Below are 15,942 nucleotides of genomic sequence, written 5' to 3'. Positions count from 1 at the left end.
AGCAGACACAGAGCTCAGAGCCGTGCACTGTCCACGTCTAGTATCCATTTCACTGATTTCAATGATATAAACCAGACTTGTTACTGTATTGGTCTGAATTTTGTTAAATTTCAAAATGTACTTTATTCATATAAAAATTTTGTACAGTACATTCAAAAGCAGTTCAGTACATTTAGCTGCGGTCAGCAATCCCACACACTACATTTGGCTGCTGACGGCAGTTCCGTTCGATACATTTCCTTGCTTTTCATTTCAAGTACAATTCGGTACAATACGGGATACATTGTAGTACATTCGCCAAATTACATTACATGTGTCACTATACAGTACACGGAATGGGTGACGGTACATTTAAATTTTTTTTTCTTTTCAACGTGCATTACGAAACATTGTACATGGCACGACATAGGTGTTTACAGATCATGGTGCTCCATGTACACAAAAAAGAAGTTCCAAGTACGGCCCGAGGGGAGTTTTGAACTGATTCCTGCCCCAGGGTTTACCGTGGCAGAAGGGCTTTAAATGGTGGCCCTTCCCCACTGCGCCTTTGCGGCAGCTGCACCAATTTTTAGTGCGTCCCTCAGCACGTAGTCCTGGATCTTGGTTTGCGTCAGTCTGCAACACGCAGATGTGGACGTCTCCTTGCTCTGGAAGACCAGCAAGTTTTGGCAAGACCAAAGAGCGTATTTGACCGAATTGATGGCCCTCCAGCAGCAGGTGATGTCTGTCTCGGTGCGTGTCCCTGGGAACAGCCCGTAGAGCACAGAGTCCTGTGTTATGGAGCTGCTTGGGATGAACCTCGACAGCAACCACTGCATCTCTTTCCAGACCTGCCTTGCAAAGGCACAATCCTGAAGGAGATGGGTGACAGTCTTGTCCACCCGCAGCCAACTCGGGGGCACCATGCCGTGTTGCTGAGACGTCGGCTGTGCATGAACGCTCTGACGGGTAGGGCCCTCCTCACTGCCAACCAAGCTACGTCTTGGTGCTTGTGTGAAAGCTCTGGCGATAAGACGTTCTGCCAAACGAGTTCGACAGTCCGCTCAGCGAACCACCCGACAGGGTCCACCCTCGGCTTCTTTCGTAGGGCGTCCAGGATGTTACGTGCTGACCACTGTTTTATGGCCTTGTGGTCAAAGGGGTTTTTTGTGAAAAACTTTTCCACGAAGGACAGGTGGACAGGCAACAATGGGGACAGGTAGAAACTCAGCACGTAGTGACACTTGGTGTTTGCGTACTGGGGGTCTGTGCACAGCTTAATGCAGCCGCACACAAAGGTGGCCATCAGGATGAGGGCCACGTTCGGAACATCCTTTCTTCCACTGTCCAGAGATTTGTACATTGTATCTCTGCGGACACGCTCCATTTTGGACCTCCAGACAAAGTGGAAGACGGCCCGGGTGACTGCCGTGGCACAGGAGCGAGAGATGGGCCAGACCTGTGCCACATGCAGCAAACCCGAGAGCACCTCACTCCTGATGACCAGGTTCTTTCCTGCCATGGAGAGGAAGCGCAGCTTCCACCATCCCAGTTTTTGCATCACTTTGACGATACGCTCTTCCAGGTTTTTGGCGCATGCCCCGTCCGCTCCGAACCATATTCCCAACACCTTCAGGTAATCTGGCTTAACGGTGAAGGGGATAAAGGATCGGTCAGTTGCCAAAGAACATGGCCTCACTTTTGCTGCGATTGACCTTCGCTCCCAAGGCCAGTTCAAACTGGTTGCAGATTGTGAGCAATCTGCGGACCGACTGCGGATCCGAGCAAAAGATGGCCACATCATCCACATACAGAGAGGTCTTAACCTGAGCGCCTCCGCTGCCTGGGATCGTCACCCCTCTAATGCCCGCATCCTTCCTAATGGACCCGGCAAAGGGCTCGATACAACACACAAACAAGACAGACGAGAGAGGACAGCCTTGCCTGACTCCAGATCTGATCAGAAAGCTTTCAGTTTCCCACCCATTGATTAGAACTGCGCTACAGTTATACAGAGTATTGGTGAGACCACACCTGGAATACTGCGTGCAGTTTTGGTTTCCATATTTACGAAAGGATATACTTGCTTTGGAGGCAGTTCAGAGAAGGTTCCAGAGATGAGGGGGTTGACTTATGAGGAAAGGTTGAGTAGGTTGGACCTCTACTCATTGGAATTCAGATGAATGAGAGGTAATGGTATTGAAACGTATAAAATTATGAGGGGGCTTGACAAGGTGGATGCAGAGAGGATGTTTCCACTGATGGGGGAGACTAGAACTAGAGGGCATAATCTTAGAATAAGGGGCCGCCAGAGATGAGAAGGAATTTCTTCTCTCAGAGGCTTATAAATCTGGAATTTGCTGCCTCGGAGAACTGTTGAAATTTGAACATTGAATAAATTTAAGACAGAAATAGACAGTTTCTTGAGTGATAAGGGGAGCGGGCGGGGAAGTGGAGCTGAGTCCATGATCAGATCAGCCATGATCTTATTGAATAGCGGAGCAGAAGAAGAGCCATATTACCTACTCCTATTTCTTATGTTTAGCTCTGTCAAGCCTGTCTGGTGGCTGGTGTACAAAGACCACTACACGTGAAAACAATCCACGCACAGGCATCCTCCCACGCTCCAAGATTTAGTTCGGAATCTGGAGTTTTAAGATTCTTCTGAAAGCTGGCGACCCCCAGGTGGGCAAGTTAACTCCCACAAACAAATGCTTTACGACGACATTCACAACTACAACAAGTAGAACCAATAGCCAAATCATCAGCAGTCATCGCAACCAGTACAAAGCCACACCTACTACATAACGCAAAGATCAGTCTGTTTTTGAACAATAAGACAGCCCCACTAAAGCAGAGCCTCGAAAAATTAATTAAAACTCTGAATGATACTCTCCACGGAAATCTTTAGTAAAAGGCGAAAGATTTATACGATCTGAAGAGAAACCAGAGGGTACTGATTGTTCCCGCGCAGCTCCTCGCCCACAAGCGACGGCTTGCCTCTTTAACGTTGGGCTGAGCCGCTAGAACTAACTTCTAGAAAAGATATATTACCACAAATCAATACAGCGCGAGGGAAAGTAACTGGAAACTTCAGTGTCCGTGAAAATCAGTTCAACCTGAAGTTTATTTTAGTTTCTTGCTAAGTATTATGAAGAACATTGTGGGTATGTAAATGAGCTTGAGCTTTGTGTGGGCTGGGTTTACAGTGACGTGTCCAATTCTTCGGTACAACTTTACTTCGGGTTTTTATTCTCTCTCGGTGTGATTTGAAGCTTAAGGTAAACATTTTGGATCAGTGCGGTTTCTGCTCGTGAGCAAACGTGTTTTAGTTTTTTTTTGAAATTCGTAGCCAATCGTTCCAATTCTTTGTCAAATCACAAACGCCAGAGGTCACCTTGGGCGCATTCAAGGATCACTCTGCGCCAATGCTCTTAGCCAAAAGGCCTAGAGCCACTGCACCGTTCCTGGAAGTACTGCAATACCAGGTTCGTGCCATGGAGGTGGATGGGTCAAGCCACCCCACCCACCCATACAGGAAGCATTAACACAATGAGAGCAGACACAGAGCTCAGAGCCATGCACTGTCCACGTCTAGTATCCATTTCACTGATTTCAATGATATAAACCAGACTTGTTACTGTATTGGTCTGAATTTTGTTAAATTTCAAAATGTACTTTATTCATATAAAAATTTTGTACAGTACATTCAAAAGCAGTTCAGTACATTTAGCTGCGGTCAGCAATCCCACACACTACATTTGGCTGCTGACGGCAGTTCCGTTCGATACATTTCCTTGCTTTTCATTTCAAGTACAATTCGGTACAATACGGGATACATTGTAGTACATTCGCCAAATTACATTACATGTGTCACTATACAGTACACGGAATGGGTGACGGTACATTTAAATTTTTTTTTCTTTTCAACGTGCATTACGAAACAGACCTTGCATTGTACATGGCACGACATAGGTGTTTACAGATCATGGTGCTCCATGTACACAAAAAAGAAGTTCCAAGTACGGCCCGAGGGGAGTTTTGAACTGATTCCTGCCCCAGGGTTTACCGTGGCAGAAGGGCTTTAAATGGTGGCCCTTCCCCACTGTGCCTTTGCGGCGGCTGCACCAATTTTTAGTGCGTCCCTCAGCACGTAGTCCTGGATCTTGGTTTGCGTCAGTCTGCAACACGCAGATGTGGACGTCTCCTTGCTCTGGAAGACCAGCAAGTTTTGGCAAGACCAAAGAGCGTCTTTGACCGAATTGATGGCCCTCCAGCAGCAGGTGATGTCTGTCTCGGTGCGTGTCCCTGGGAACAGCCCGTAGAGCACAGAGTCCTGTATTATGGAGCTGCTTGGGATGAACCTCGACAGCAACCACTGCATCTCTTTCCAGACCTGCCTTGCAAAGGCACAATCCTGAAGGAGATGGGTGACAGTCTTGTCCACCCGCAGCCAACTCGGGGGCACCATGCCGTGTTGCTGAGACGTCGGCTGTGCATGAACGCTCTGACGGGTAGGGCCCTCCTCACTGCCAACCAAGCTACGTCTTGGTGCTTGTGTGAAAGCTCTGGCGATGAGATGTTCTGCCAAACGAGTTCGACAGTCTGCTCAGGGAACCACCCAACAGGATCCACCCTCTCCTTCTTTCGTAGGGCGTCCAGGACCTTACGTGCTGACCACTGTTTTATGGCTTTGTGGTCAAATGGGTTTTTTGTGAAACATTTTCCACGAAGGACAGGTGGACAGGCATGGTCCAACTGGTGCGGGCATTTTGCGGCAGCGTGGACAGGCCCATTCTTCGCAACAAAGGGGACAGGTAGAACCACAGCACGTAGTGACACTTGGTGTTTGTGTACCGGGGGTCTGTGCACAGCTTGATGCAACCGCACACAAAGGTGGCCCTCAGGATGAGGGCCACGTTCGGAACATCCTTTCCACCACTGTCCAGAGATTTGTACATTGTGTCTCTGCGGACACAGTCCATTTTGGACCTCCAGACAAAGTGGAAGACGGCCCGGGTGACTGCCGCGGCACAGGAGCGAGGGATGGGCCAGACCTGTGCCACGTGTAGCAACCCCGAGAGTAGCTCACTCCTGATGACCAGGTTCTTTCCTGCCATGGAGAGGAAGCACAGCTTCCACCATTCCAGTTTTTGCTTCACTTTGGCGATACGCTATTCCAAGTTTTTGGCGCATGCCCCGTCCGCTCTGAACCATATTCCCAACACCTTCAGGTAATCTGGCTTAATGGTGAAGGGAATAAAGGATCGGTCGGCCCAGTTGCCAAAGAACATGGCCTCACTTTTGCTGCAATTGACCTTCACTCCCGAGGCCAGTTCAAACTGGTCGCAGATTGTGAGCAATCTGCAGACCGACTGCGGATCCGAGCAAAAGATGGCTACGTCATCCATGTACAGGGAGGTCTTGACCTGAGCGCCTCTGCTGCCTGGGATCGTCACCCCTCTAATGCCTGCATCCTTCCTGATGGACCCGGCAAAGGGCTCGATACAACACACAAACAAGAGACGAGAGAGGACAGCCTTGCCTGACTCCAGATCTGATCGTAAAGCTTTCAGTTTCCCACCCGCTGATTAGAACTGCGCTACTGATGGCTCTGTAGAGCAGTTGGATCCAATTGCGGATACCCGCCCCAAACCCCATTTTGGAGAGCACGTCCATCAGGTACGTGTGCGATATCCTGTCAAAGGCCTTCTCCTGATCAAGCAGGTGTCCACCCCACTGTCCTGCACGTAGGCGATCGTATCCCTGAGTAGCACCAGGCTATCAGAGATCTTCCTGCCAGGGACAGCGCAGGTCTGGTCCGGGTGAATCACCAGCTCAAGAGCAAACTTGCGCCTGTTGGCGATGACCTTTGCCAGGATCTTGTAGTCCACATTGAGCAGTAAAATGGGCCGCCAGTTTTTGATTTCCTCCCTCTCCCCCTTCTGCTTGTAGATGAGGGTGATGATGCCTTTCCTCATCGATTCTGACATACTGCCAGCCAGAAGCATACCCTCGTACACTTCCAGCAGGTCTGGGCCCATCCAGTCCCACAGAGCCGAATACAACTCGACCGGTAAGCCATCGCTTCTGGGAGTTTTACTCGTTGCAAGGGACCAGACGGCCTTTGTCATCTCATCCAGAGTTAGCGGGTGGTCCAGACTCTCCTGCTCGCTGTCGTTTAGGACCTCCGTGATAGACGACAGGAACGACTGGGAGGCCGTGTGGTCTGTGGGCTTGACGTCGTACAGCCTGGCATAGAAGGATTTGCTGATCCTCAGCATGTCAGGCTGCGAAAACGTCACAGAACCGTCTTCTCCCTTTAGGCTGGTGATCACAGAGCTCCCCCTGTGTACCTTTTGGAAGAAGAAGCGCGAACATGTCTCATCCTGCTCGATGGAGCGGACTCTGGAGCGGAAATGATTTTGGAGGACTCTGAGACAAAGAGCAAGACTTGCTGGCCTTTCACCTCTTCGAGTTCCTCGGCGACATCGACTCCCATCGACTGCAACAGGAGCAGGTTTTGCATGCTCTTCTGGAGTTGGGACAATTCCCTCTGTCTCCCTCTCGCCTCCTGAACACCATTGCGGATGAAAAACCTCTTCATGTTTGTCTTGATTGTTTCCCACCAGTGCATCGGGGAATCGCAGAGGGGTTTTACGGTTCTCCAACCTTTGTAATCCCTCTTGAGTTCCTCCACGTTTTCCGGAGTCAACAGTTTCACGTTCAGCTTCCATATCCCTCTGCCAACTTTCTGGTTTTCCTGTGGGCAAAAGTCGGCCAGTAGGAGGCAGTGGTCAGAGAAGAACACCAGTGTGACATCGGTGGATCTGACCTTGAGCGTGTGGGACACAAACAGGAAGTCTATTCTGGAACGGACGGACCCGTCTGGTCTCGGCCAGGTGTATCTGCGCGGTGCTCCGTCTGCAGGGTTGCTGAAGATGTCGCACAGCTTGGCGTCTTTTACAGCATCCATCAGGAGTTTGGACGTGGCGTCCAGTTTGCTGTCGGCTCTGCTGGATCGTCCAGCCGCATCGATGATGCAGTTGAAGTCACCACCCAGAATGACCGGCCTGGTCGTCGCCAGCAGCAATGTGAGCTGCTGGAAGAGGGCCAGCCACTCGCTTCTGAGAGGTGAGACATACACGTTAATTTTTGTACATTACATCTGCTACGAGGAGGCGGATGCCCACCACCTCCTTAACTTCAGTGATGGTGAAGTGGCCTCCCCACAGCAGAATGCCTAGGCCGGAAGACCAGCAGTCGTTGCCTCCTGACCATATGGATGGTCCATGGGCCCACCATCGTGACCACTGCCGGTAACTGCTGAAGTGCAGCAGCCTGCACTCCTGCAAGAACAGCAGGTCTGCTTTGACCTTGGCGAGGTAGCCCAAGGTGGAAACACATCGTGTAGTGGATTTTACGCTACGCACGTTAATAGATGCAATTTTTAAATCTATGTTTAAGTTACAGGTTACAGTTCAAAACATTTACATTTCAAATAAACTGTCCTTTACGTTGGAGACCTGTCCAGTGGCCGGTTCCTGCAAACATAGATTTTCAATGTAAAAGTCTACTTCACCTGGGCTGGCATACTGGTCTTTTTTTTAATTTCAAAATATACTTTATTCATATAAAAATTTGTACAGTACATTCAAAAGCAGTTCAGTACATTTAGCTGCGGTCAGCAATCCCATACACTACATTTGGGTGCTGACAGCAGTTCCATTCGATACATTTCCTTGCTTTTCATTTCAAGTACAATTCGGTACAATACGGGATACATTGTAGTACATTCGACAAATTACATTACATGTGTCACTATACAGGACACGGAATGGCTGATGGTACATTTACATATTTTCTTTTCAACGTGCATTATGAAACTTGCATTGTACATGGCACTACATAGGTGTTTATAGATGATGGTGCTCCATGTACACAAAAAAGAAGTTACAAGTACGGCCCGAGGGGAGTTTTGAACAGATTCCTGCCCCCGGGTTTATCGTGGCAGAAGGGCTTTAAACTGTGGCCCTTCCCCACCGTGCCTTTGCGGCAGCTCCACCAATTTTAAGTGCGTCCCTCAGCACGTAGTCCTGGATCTTGGATTGCACCAGTCTGCAACACGCAGACATGGACATCTCCTTGCTCTGGAAGACCAGCAAGTTTCGGCAAGACCAAAGAGCGTCTTTGACTGAGTTGATGACCCTCCAGCAGCAGGGATGTCTGTCTCAGTGTGTGTCCCTGGGAACAGTCCGTAGAGCACAGAGACTTGTGTTCCGGAGCTGCTTGGGATGAACCTCGACAGAAACTACTGCATCTCTTTCCAAACCTGCCTTGCGAAGGCGCAATCCTGAAGGAGATGGGTGACAGTCTCGTCCGCCCTGCAGTCGACTCGGGGGCACTGTGCCGTGTTGCTGAGACGTCGGCTGTGCATGAACGCTCTGACGGGTAGGGCCCTCCTTACCGCCAACCAAGCTACGTCTTGGTGCTTGTGTGAAAGCTCTGGCGATAAGACGTTCTGCCAAACGAGTTCGACAGTCCGCTCAGCGAACCACCCGACAGGGTCCACCCTCGGCTTCTTTCGTAGGGCGTCCAGGATGTTACGTGCTGACCACTGTTTTATGGCCTTGTGGTCAAAGGGGTTTTTTGTGAAAAACTTTTCCACGAAGGACAGGTGGACAGGCAACAATGGGGACAGGTAGAAACTCAGCACGTAGTGACACTTGGTGTTTGCGTACTGGGGGTCTGTGCACAGCTTAATGCAGCCGCACACAAAGGTGGCCATCAGGATGAGGGCCACGTTCGGAACATCCTTTCTTCCACTGTCCAGAGATTTGTACATTGTATCTCTGCGGACACGCTCCATTTTGGACCTCCAGACAAAGTGGAAGACGGCCCGGGTGACTGCCGTGGCACAGGAGCGAGAGATGGGCCAGACCTGTGCCACATGCAGCAAACCCGAGAGCACCTCACTCCTGATGACCAGGTTCTTTCCTGCCATGGAGAGGAAGCGCAGCTTCCACCATCCCAGTTTTTGCATCACTTTGACGATACGCTCTTCCAGGTTTTTGGCGCATGCCCCGTCCGCTCCGAACCATATTCCCAACACCTTCAGGTAATCTGGCTTAACGGTGAAGGGGATAAAGGATCGGTCAGTTGCCAAAGAACATGGCCTCACTTTTGCTGCGATTGACCTTCGCTCCCAAGGCCAGTTCAAACTGGTTGCAGATTGTGAGCAATCTGCGGACCGACTGCGGATCCGAGCAAAAGATGGCCACATCATCCACATACAGAGAGGTCTTAACCTGAGCGCCTCCGCTGCCTGGGATCGTCACCCCTCTAATGCCCGCATCCTTCCTAATGGACCCGGCAAAGGGCTCGATACAACACACAAACAAGACAGACGAGAGAGGACAGCCTTGCCTGACTCCAGATCTGATCAGAAAGCTTTCAGTTTCCCACCCATTGATTAGAACTGCGCTACAGTTATACAGAGTATTGGTGAGACCACACCTGGAATACTGCGTGCAGTTTTGGTTTCCATATTTACGAAAGGATATACTTGCTTTGGAGGCAGTTCAGAGAAGGTTCCAGAGATGAGGGGGTTGACTTATGAGGAAAGGTTGAGTAGGTTGGACCTCTACTCATTGGAATTCAGATGAATGAGAGGTAATGGTATTGAAACGTATAAAATTATGAGGGGGCTTGACAAGGTGGATGCAGAGAGGATGTTTCCACTGATGGGGGAGACTAGAACTAGAGGGCATAATCTTAGAATAAGGGGCCGCCAGAGATGAGAAGGAATTTCTTCTCTCAGAGGCTTATAAATCTGGAATTTGCTGCCTCGGAGAACTGTTGAAATTTGAACATTGAATAAATTTAAGACAGAAATAGACAGTTTCTTGAGTGATAAGGGGAGCGGGCGGGGAAGTGGAGCTGAGTCCATGATCAGATCAGCCATGATCTTATTGAATAGCGGAGCAGAAGAAGAGCCATATTACCTACTCCTATTTCTTATGTTTAGCTCTGTCAAGCCTGTCTGGTGGCTGGTGTACAAAGACCACTACACGTGAAAACAATCCACGCACAGGCATCCTCCCACGCTCCAAGATTTAGTTCGGAATCTGGAGTTTTAAGATTCTTCTGAAAGCTGGCGACCCCCAGGTGGGCAAGTTAACTCCCACAAACAAGTGCTTTACGACGACATTCACAACTACGACAAGTAGAACCAATAGCCAAATCATCAGCAGTCATCGCAACCAGTACAAAGCCACACCTGCTACATAACGCAAAGATCAGTCTGTTTTTGAACAATAAGACAGCCCCACTAAAGCAGAGCCTCGAAAAATTAATTAAAACTCTGAATGATACTCTCCACGGAAATCTTTAGTAAAAGGCGAAAGATTTATACGATCTGAAGAGAAACCAGAGGGTACTGATTATTCCCGCGCAGCTCCTCGCCCACAAGCGACGGCTTGCCTCTTTAACGTTGGGCTGAGCCGCTAGAACTAACTTCTAGAAAAGATATATTACCACAAATCAATACAGCGCGAGGGAAAGTAACTGGAAACTTCAGTGTCCGTGAAAATCAGTTCAACCTGAAGTTTATTTTAGTTTCTTGCTAAGTATTATGAAGAACATTGTGGGTATGTAAATGAGCTTGAGCTTTGTGTGGGCTGGGTTTACAGTGACGTGTCCAATTCTTCGGTACAACTTTACTTCGGGTTTTTATTCTCTCTCGGTGTGATTTGAAGCTTAAGGTAAACATTTTGGATCAGTGCGGTTTCTGCTCGTGAGCAAACGTGTTTTAGCTTTTTTTTGAAATTCGTAGCCAATCGTTCCAATTCTTTGTCAAATCACAAACGCCAGAGGTCACCTTGGGCGCATTCAAGGATCACTCTGCGCCAATGCTCTTAGCCAAAAGGCCTAGAGCCACTGCACCGTTCCTGGAAGTACTGCAATACCAGGTTCGTGCCATGGAGGTGGATGGGTCAAGCCACCCCACCCACCCATACAGGAAGCATTAACACAATGAGAGCAGACACAGAGCTCAGAGCCGTGCACTGTCCACGTCTAGTATCCATTTCACTGATTTCAATGATATAAACCAGACTTGTTACTGTATTGGTCTGAATTTTGTTAAATTTCAAAATGTACTTTATTCATATAAAAATTTTGTACAGTACATTCAAAAGCAGTTCAGTACATTTAGCTGCGGTCAGCAATCCCACACACTACATTTGGCTGCTGACGGCAGTTCCGTTCGATACATTTCCTTGCTTTTCATTTCAAGTACAATTCGGTACAATACGGGATACATTGTAGTACATTCGCCAAATTACATTACATGTGTCACTATACAGTACACGGAATGGGTGACGGTACATTTAAATTTTTTTTTCTTTTCAACGTGCATTACGAAACATTGTACATGGCACGACATAGGTGTTTACAGATCATGGTGCTCCATGTACACAAAAAAGAAGTTCCAAGTACGGCCCGAGGGGAGTTTTGAACTGATTCCTGCCCCAGGGTTTACCGTGGCAAAAGGGCTTTAAATGGTGGCCCTTCCCCACTGTGCCTTTGCGGCAGCTGCACCAATTTTTAGTGCGTCCCTCAGCACGTAGTCCTGGATCTTGATTTGCGTCAGTCTGCAACACGCAGATGTGGACGTCTCCTTGCTCTGGAAGACCAGCAAGTTTTGGCAAGACCAAAGAGCGTATTTGACCGAATTGATGGCCCTCCAGCAGCAGGTGATGTCTGTCTCGGTGCGTGTCCCTGGGAACAGCCCGTAGAGCACAGAGTCCTGTGTTATGGAGCTGCTTGGGATGAACCTCGACAGCAACCACTGCATCTCTTTCCAGACCTGCCTTGCAAAGGCACAATCCTGAAGGAGATGGGTGACAGTCTTGTCCACCCGCAGCCAACTCGGGGGCACCATGCCGTGTTGCTGAGACGTCGGCTGTGCATGAACGCTCTGACGGGTAGGGCCCTCCTCACTGCCAACCAAGCTACGTCTTGGTGCTTGTGTGAAAGCTCTGGCGATAAGACGTTCTGCCAAACGAGTTCGACAGTCCGCTCAGCGAACCACCCGACAGGGTCCACCCTCGGCTTCTTTCGTAGGGCGTCCAGGATGTTACGTGCTGACCACTGTTTTATGGCCTTGTGGTCAAAGGGGTTTTTTGTGAAAAACTTTTCCACGAAGGACAGGTGGACAGGCAACAATGGGGACAGGTAGAAACTCAGCACGTAGTGACACTTGGTGTTTGCGTACTGGGGGTCTGTGCACAGCTTAATGCAGCCGCACACAAAGGTGGCCATCAGGATGAGGGCCACGTTCGGAACATCCTTTCTTCCACTGTCCAGAGATTTGTACATTGTATCTCTGCGGACACGCTCCATTTTGGACCTCCAGACAAAGTGGAAGACGGCCCGGGTGACTGCCGTGGCACAGGAGCGAGAGATGGGCCAGACCTGTGCCACATGCAGCAAACCCGAGAGCACCTCATTCCTGATGACCAGGTTCTTTCCTGCCATGGAGAGGAAGCGCAGCTTCCACCATCCCAGTTTTTGCATCACTTTGACGATACGCTCTTCCAGGTTTTTGGCGCATGCCCCGTCCGCTCCGAACCATATTCCCAACACCTTCAGGTAATCTGGCTTAACGGTGAAGGGGATAAAGGATCGGTCAGTTGCCAAAGAACATGGCCTCACTTTTGCTGCGATTGACCTTCGCTCCCAAGGCCAGTTCAAACTGGTTGCAGATTGTGAGCAATCTGCGGACCGACTGCGGATCCGAGCAAAAGATGGCCACATCATCCACATACAGAGAGGTCTTAACCTGAGCGCCTCCGCTGCCTGGGATCGTCACCCCTCTAATGCCCGCATCCTTCCTAATGGACCCGGCAAAGGGCTCGATACAACACACAAACAAGACAGACGAGAGAGGACAGCCTTGCCTGACTCCAGATCTGATCAGAAAGCTTTCAGTTTCCCACCCATTGATTAGAACTGCGCTACAGTTATACAGAGTATTGGTGAGACCACACCTGGAATACTGCGTGCAGTTTTGGTTTCCATATTTACGAAAGGATATACTTGCTTTGGAGGCAGTTCAGAGAAGGTTCCAGAGATGAGGGGGTTGACTTATGAGGAAAGGTTGAGTAGGTTGGACCTCTACTCATTGGAATTCAGATGAATGAGAGGTAATGGTATTGAAACGTATAAAATTATGAGGGGGCTTGACAAGGTGGATGCAGAGAGGATGTTTCCACTGATGGGGGAGACTAGAACTAGAGGGCATAATCTTAGAATAAGGGGCCGCCAGAGATGAGAAGGAATTTCTTCTCTCAGAGGCTTATAAATCTGGAATTTGCTGCCTCGGAGAACTGTTGAAATTTGAACATTGAATAAATTTAAGACAGAAATAGACAGTTTCTTGAGTGATAAGGGGAGCGGGCGGGGAAGTGGAGCTGAGTCCATGATCAGATCAGCCATGATCTTATTGAATAGCGGAGCAGAAGAAGAGCCATATTACCTACTCCTATTTCTTATGTTTAGCTCTGTCAAGCCTGTCTGGTGGCTGGTGTACAAAGACCACTACACGTGAAAACAATCCACGCACAGGCATCCTCCCACGCTCCAAGATTTAGTTCGGAATCTGGAGTTTTAAGATTCTTCTGAAAGCTGGCGACCCCCAGGTGGGCAAGTTAACTCCCACAAACAAGTGCTTTACGACGACATTCACAACTACAACAAGTAGAACCTATAGCCAAATCATCAGCAGTCATCGCAACCAGTACAAAGCCACACCTACTACATAACGCAAAGATCAGTCTGTTTTTGAACAATAAGACAGCCCCACTAAAGCAGAGCCTCGAAAAATTAATTAAAACTCTGAATGATACTCTCCACGGAAATCTTTAGTAAAAGGCGAAAGATTTATACGATCTGAAGAGAAACCAGAGGGTACTGATTGTTCCCGCGCAGCTCCTCGCCCACAAGCGACGGCTTGCCTCTTTAACGTTGGGCTGAGCCGCTAGAACTAACTTCTAGAAAAGATATATTACCACAAATCAATACAGCGCGAGGGAAAGTAACTGGAAACTTCAGTGTCCGTGAAAATCAGTTCAACCTGAAGTTTATTTTAGTTTCTTGCTAAGTATTATGAAGAACATTGTGGGTATGTAAATGAGCTTGAGCTTTGTGTGGGCTGGGTTTACAGTGACGTGTCCAATTCTTCGGTACAACTTTACTTCGGGTTTTTATTCTCTCTCGGTGTGATTTGAAGCTTAAGGTAAACATTTTGGATCAGTGCGGTTTCTGCTCGTGAGCAAACGTGTTTTAGCTTTTTTTTGAAATTCGTAGCCAATCGTTCCAATTCTTTGTCAAATCACAAACGCCAGAGGTCACCTTGGGCGCATTCAAGGATCACTCTGCGCCAATGCTCTTAGCCAAAAGGCCTAGAGCCACTGCACCGTTCCTGGAAGTACTGCAATACCAGGTTCGTGCCATGGAGGTGGATGGGTCAAGCCACCCCACCCACCCATACAGGAAGCATTAACACAATGAGAGCAGACACAGAGCTCAGAGCCGTGCACTGTCCACGTCTAGTATCCATTTCACTGATTTCAATGATATAAACCAGACTTGTTACTGTATTGGTCTGAATTTTGTTAAATTTCAAAATGTACTTTATTCATATAAAAATTTTGTACAGTACATTCAAAAGCAGTTCAGTACATTTAGCTGCGGTCAGCAATCCCACACACTACATTTGGCTGCTGACGGCAGTTCCGTTCGATACATTTCCTTGCTTTTCATTTCAAGTACAATTCGGTACAATACGGGATACATTGTAGTACATTCGCCAAATTACATTACATGTGTCACTATACAGTACACGGAATGGGTGACGGTACATTTAAATTTTTTTTTCTTTTCAACGTGCATTACGAAACAGACCTTGCATTGTACATGGCACGACATAGGTGTTTACAGATCATGGTGCTCCATGTACACAAAAAAGAAGTTCCAAGTACGGCCCGAGGGGAGTTTTGAACTGATTCCTGCCCCAGGGTTTACCGTGGCAGAAGGGCTTTAAATGGTGGCCCTTCCCCACTGTGCCTTTGCGGCGGCTGCACCAATTTTAAGAGCGTCCCTCAGCACGTAGTCCTGGATCTTGGATTGCACCAGTCTGCAACACGCAGACATGGACATCTCCTTGCTCTGGAAGACCAGCAAGTTTTGGCAAGACCAAAGAGCGTCTTTGACCGAATTGATGGCCCTCCAGCAGCAGGTGATGTCTGTCTCGGTGCGTGTCCCTGGGAACAGCCCGTAGAGCACAGAGTCCTGTGTTATGGAGCTGCTTGGGATGAACCTCGACAGCAACCACTGCATCTCTTTCCAGACCTGCCTTGCAAAGGCACAATCCTGAAGGAGATGGGTGACAGTCTTGTCCACCCGCAGCCGACTCGGGGGCACCATGCCGTGTTGCTGAGACGTCGGCTGTGCATGAACGCTCTGACGGGTAGGGCCCTCCTCACTGCCAACCAAGCTACGTCTTGGTGCTTGTGTGAAAGCTCTGGCGATGAGATGTTCTGCCAAACGAGTTCGACAGTCTGCTCAGGGAACCACCCGACAGGATCCACCCTCTCCTTCTTTCGTAGGGCGTCCAGGACCTTACGTGCTGACCACTGTTTTATGGCTTTGTGGTCAAATGGGTTTTTTGTGAAAAATTTTCCACGAAGGACAGGTGGACAGGCATGGTCCAACTGGTGCGGGCATTTTGCGGCAGCGTGGACTTGCCCATTCTTCGCAACAAAGGGGACAGGTAGAACCACAGCACGTAGTGACACTTGGTGTTTGTGTACCGGGGGTCTGTGCACAGCTTGATGCAACCGCACACAAAGGTGGCCCTCAGGATGAGGGCCACGTTCGGAACATCCTTTCCACCACTGT

At 48.9% G+C, this 15,942-nt stretch overlaps 3 non-coding genes across 3 annotated transcripts; all 3 read right to left on the bottom strand.

Moving 5' to 3' along the window:
- Positions 1–2,820: 2,820 nt before the first annotated feature.
- LOC139274467 (U5 spliceosomal RNA) lies at positions 2,821–2,934 on the bottom strand. The gene has a single exon (XR_011595525.1). It is a non-coding gene; the product is annotated as a U5 spliceosomal RNA (small nuclear RNA).
- A 7,368-nt stretch (positions 2,935–10,302) lies between these two features.
- LOC139274465 (U5 spliceosomal RNA) lies at positions 10,303–10,416 on the bottom strand. The gene has a single exon (XR_011595523.1). It is a non-coding gene; the product is annotated as a U5 spliceosomal RNA (small nuclear RNA).
- A 3,422-nt stretch (positions 10,417–13,838) lies between these two features.
- On the bottom strand, positions 13,839–13,952 carry LOC139274464 (U5 spliceosomal RNA). The gene has a single exon (XR_011595522.1). It is a non-coding gene; the product is annotated as a U5 spliceosomal RNA (small nuclear RNA).
- Between the last annotated feature and the right edge of the window lie 1,990 nt (positions 13,953–15,942).

The sequence above is a fragment of the Pristiophorus japonicus genome, chromosome 9 (assembly GCF_044704955.1).
Source record: "Pristiophorus japonicus isolate sPriJap1 chromosome 9, sPriJap1.hap1, whole genome shotgun sequence".
In the NCBI taxonomy this organism is placed as follows: domain Eukaryota; kingdom Metazoa; phylum Chordata; class Chondrichthyes; family Pristiophoridae; genus Pristiophorus; species Pristiophorus japonicus.
Note: the sequence above shows the minus strand (reverse complement) of the source record. Positions and strands in the feature narration are given on the sequence as shown.